A 5,554-nucleotide genomic window follows, 5' to 3' on the forward strand; every position below is an offset into this window, starting at 1 on the left:
TTAATCCGGCCCTGACTGACCCTCGCCACCTTTAAATACAGAGGTGAATTTCTGTCAATACAGACATATTATGTTATATATCTTATTATATCAGAGACAGAGACAGAGACATCTGTCTGTCGGCACTGCTGGATATTGTGCTAGCCCCTGTATCCGACATGTATACAACGGCGTAGGCTAGTGACATAATACTGTATATATATATATTATTTGTGATGCCCCTGTGATTATTTTGATTTTAAGGTCAGCCCTACTGGAATGGAATATCTCTCTGCTAGCACCAACATCTACCTTGTGATATGGAGAAGTTTGTGAACAAACCACAAAGAAAACTATCTGAAAAAAATCAACAATAACCAGCTCTCAGTCAACTCCGAAACCAGGTGGAAGACAAAGCCTCTACCAGAACCAGCCTCTGATATGTCACAGGATTCCCCTCCCAACATGGACTTCTCCCAGAACTCAAGCTCAAATGTGAAATTTATTAAAATCCACCATTGATATGGCATTGGCCAAACTTGACACTAAAACAGCCAATTATTACAATATATGATTGAATACAGCACCATGGATCCAGAGGGTAGATATATCATCTTGGAAGTAGTTGTCAATACATGTAATGGTGAATTGACAACTATGCTCCTAATGTATACCCTATGGGTACATACAATTGACTAACTGAACGACAAAGAAAATATGTACATTTCAGGAGATAAGGGCCTTAATGCCAGAATTTCCAATATCTCTGTTTGTATACTTCCAAATGCATAGTTACATTACGTCCCAAATTCAATGTTTTATCCCCAGGGATTGGGATAGCACCCTAGATATTTTGATTCGAACAGCTTCTAGTTGTCCATGTTCATCAGCAATCATACATTCTATTTTGAGAGAAGTACAATACTTACCTTCATTACAAAGGAGAGGCTCATAGATGCTACAAGCAAGGCAATACCTACTGCACTTTACTCAGATGTGCTTCATCATGCTTACTTTTCTCCTCTGCATCTCTTCCAAATGTGTTATAGAGATGATTTGAACTGCCTGAAATGTAATGCCCTTAAAGCTGATTTATACACTTGCTTTTGACAATGTTCCCAGGTAACTGCTTTTTGGAAAGCCACGCTTGCCTATTGTAAACATCTAAAACGCCCTTTGAGACATACCGTATTTGCTCGAAAATAAGGCAAGTTTTTTGAGAGCAAATACTCTGAAAAATATCCCTCGTCTTATATTCAAGGCTGTCTTACAAACAGATCTCGAATAGAGGTCTGACTATAAGACTAAGATCCAGATCCCCCGCAGTGCTGGAGGGGACCTGGATCCTCTCTCTGTCAGCCGGTGGATGTCTGCGCGATGCGTGCAAGCAACCTCTGCTGCTGCCGGGGCTTCTATTACGGAGCGTCGGCGTGATATGACCTTCTAGTGCTCCATCATAGAAGCTCCAGTGGAAGTGCCAGGCGGAAGCGGAGGTTGTCTGCATATCATTGGGGCAGAGTGGCATATCAGGGAGGCAGAGTGGCATATGGGGGTATTAAGCATATCTGGGAGGCAGAGTTGCATATAGGGGGTATAAGGCATTTCTAGGGGCATAATCGGTGTGGCTGACATGTCAGCAACACAACCTCCCCTACCCCGATCACCACAAGATGGCAGTGCCAACTGTCAGATCAATGAGTTCACAGAGCGTCTACCCAGATCCTCCAGTACCTGCATTCAACCCCCTGCAAGTTGAATGCAGGTACTGCAAGTCAAAGGAGCCCAGCTCACTAATCACAATGTGATTAGTAAAATATTAAAAAAAAAAAAAAAATTGGTAACATGTAAAAATAATTCCCCACTGTCACCAAAAAAGTCCAAATATATATATATATATATATATATATATATATATATATATACACGTTTTATATGAGCAAGTCCTACAAGTGCTATGTCTTCACAAAAATTGTTGCATGGAAAGAGTTAAAATATTTGCATCGGGTAAATTGAATAATAAATAAAATACATAGACATTAATAACCCACCTATCAGAAATAGATTCTATATTCTGTAACTTGTCAGGATATGTAGATGATATCCTACAGACAATTGTACAAAATACTTTTTCGTACCTAAAAGATACCATCAACAAATTACAGATTCTAGAGAATGTTACAAGGGAACCAGATTTTTATTAAGTCACCTGTGATGTGGCCTCTTTAGTTAATGAAAATATTATTTATTGCGAAAACACAATCTACAAAATATCTATATGGTCGGTGCAGCACAAAATATAACAGAAACATCATCTTCAGAGTTTGTCAAAATAAATCATGACATAAAATAGAGTGTATTATTGATCTTTAATCAGGTATGAATCACTGGTTTATGGATTCAACACATACAAGAATGCAACAGGTGAAACAGCACGTTGTATAAACATTTCAGATTTATGAGAATGATATCACCTTGCAGGGGTGTACCTAGAGTATTTGGCACCTGGGGCGGATCCTGTATGTGGCACCCCCACACAAACTGCATAGCTTATATTGTTATATACTGGCACAGACATTGAAAGTGGAACAGCATTACTGTTATCATTATATACTGAGGCAGACTTTGACGGTGGTACAGCATAACACCTACCACTATATACTGAGGCAGACATTGACGGTGGTACAGCATAACACCTACCACTATATACTGAGGCAGATATTGACGGTGGTACAGCATAACACCTACCACCATATACTGAGGCAGCCATTGACGCTGGTACAGCATAACACCTATCACTATATACTGAGGCAGACATTGACGGTGGTACAGCATAACACCTATCACTATATACTGAGGCAGACATTGACGGTTGTACAGCATAACATTTACCACTATATACTGAGTCAGACATTGACGGTCGTACAGCATAACAGCTATCATTATATACTGAGGTAGACATTGACGGGGTACAGTATAACACCCATCACTATATACTGAGACAGACATTGACGGTGGTACAGCATAACTGTTATTATATACTAAGGCAGACATTGACGGGGTACAGCATAACACCTATCACTATATACTGAGGCAGACACTGACAGTGGTACAGCATAACTGTTATCATTATATACTAAGGCAGACATTGACGGGGTACAGCATAACACCTATCACTATATACTGAGGTAGACATTGAGGGGGGTACAGTATAATACCTATCACTATATACTGAGGCAGTGTCGGGGATTCGAGGTGAGGAACCCAGTATGCAGGATACCTCACAGCGGTGAGGACAGATGGCAATTCAGCAAGTCCAGGAATAAATAGCCAAAGCTCAGGATTGGAGAAAATAGCGTAAACGGTATTTATTAGTCAAGGTTCAGGAACGGAGAAATCAGCATAAACGATATTCAATAGCCATGGGTCAGGAACGTAGAAGTCAGCATAAACGGTATACAAATAGTCAAGGGTCAGCAACAGGAATCAATAGAAAAAAGCAGCAATACAATAGAGCTCTGTTAGGCACAATAACTGAGCACTGAGTGATACTCAGTGCTGGTTTTTAAAGCTACCACCAGGGGTCGCTCCGCCTCCGTGCGTAACGTCATTCACACGCGTTCCCCGCCTTCTCCATTCAGGAATCCACAAAGAGAGGTGGGGGCGCGCGCGCATCTATACACAGACGGCGAAGCAGCCGACGGAGCAGCAGTGAGGATGGCAGCGGCGTGGGAACTGGTACCCGCCATTGGCGGGTACTCAGGTGAGTCGCTTCGTTGGGGTCCTTGCTGAGGACCCTGACAGGCAGACAATGACGGTGGTACAGCATAACACCTATCACTATATACTGAGGCAGACATTGACGGGGTACAGCATTACACCTATCACTATATACTGAGGTAGACATTGAGGGGGGTACAGCATAATACCTATCACTATATACTGAGGCAGACAATGACGGTGGTACAGCATAACACCTATCACTATATACTGAGGCAGTATCTCCCTCTCTTCTCACTATCTACCCCCTCTCCCTCCCTTCTCACTATCTACACCCCTCTCCCTCGTTTCTCACTACCCTCACTAAGAATTCAAAATTACATATTATACAACAGCGATAGTTAAGGAAAATATTATTTCTTGTGAAAACATTTCTTCAGAAAAAATATACTAAGGTTACAGGTAAAAATACCTTTTACATCATTGCCATTAATACGCATTATAAGTTGCAGTCTCCTAACCCGTCATATACAATTATGAAATATACCCCAAAAAAGGGATAAACTCTTCTATGTTGAATGAGACAAAATTCACCTCTACTCAAATAATAAAGCACCATTATATTTACTACCTCTTGTTGCTGTGGTCCAACTGGTCACTGATGATAAATTCAGATTTAGTGAAAAAATTAAGTGGAAAGAAAAATAACTTTCTTAAAACTAGACAAGTGTCATGAAATTACAATTAGCCAGGAGAATATAATAAATACAAAGATTAATAGATAATCAAAGTAATTATGAGAGTAAAACAGTATTCCAAAAATTTTGGCAGCCCCAAATTAATTTATTGTCTAAACATATGTTTAAAGACAACGCCTTTTACAGTAATCTCCACCTATTAATAGAAATCATCAAATATAGAAATTATTTTCAATTGTTATGTCTAACAAATAGATTTTATAAATAAAATAGATAACAAATAAAATATATCCTAATAAGTTTTAAATAAACACAATTTTATTTATTATTACTTCAATAAATAATTTAAAAAGGTATACATTACAACACATAAACATAATTTATGTCTTTTAAAGTGTTTAGCCCTTTATATGCCACCTGGAAAGTGGATAACAAATATATATCAGGTTGTATTCAACTAATTTTTTATGCACTGAGTGCATGTTCAAGTCCCTTCTTTTTTAGATTATTTACTATTTTGGTGTGATTTGGGAATTGCATAATGTTACTTTCCTGCTGCTCGTGTTCACACATTTTCTTTTTCTGTTGCTATACACATTCGCATACTTATACACTAATACACAGTGACACATTTACACATACACTTATGCACACATACACACTCACACTAATGCACACTCACAAAAAAAATAATCGCACCTACACCGTCTTAACTTATCTTGTGCATTTCCTTAAGTGCTCCCATCTCCACGATTTGGATTCATTGCTGCTTGTTGCTGGTTGCAACAGGTCTCAAACTAGAGCATGACAAGAGCACGTTCAGCCCATGGACAACCCTGAACAAAATTAATCTGTTATAATTTAAATAGAATAAATATTTTATTGAAAGAAAAGATTTGTTTGAGGGTATGGTTAAAATGGAAATTTAGATTTCTTCTAAACTTCATCCCAAAAGAAGTATGGTTTTGTTGAAATGGGCTTTCTTTCATACAGGAAAGTTCCAGCAATCAAATTCAAATAATAGTAGCGTGTCCTTTTAAATTAATGGGTTTCCTATTGTAAACGCAAGGAGGGATTCTTCGGTATGAGGCATTGTAGTGTCCCTTTGAAGAAAAGCAGTTTATAAATTATACACAAGTAATCTTTAATTTAAACTGATC

The sequence above is a fragment of the Sceloporus occidentalis genome, unplaced genomic scaffold (assembly GCF_023333645.1).
Source record: "Sceloporus occidentalis isolate IW3139 unplaced genomic scaffold, rSceOcc1.0.p SCAF_38, whole genome shotgun sequence".
NCBI classification, from domain to species: Eukaryota; Metazoa; Chordata; class Lepidosauria; order Squamata; family Phrynosomatidae; genus Sceloporus; species Sceloporus occidentalis.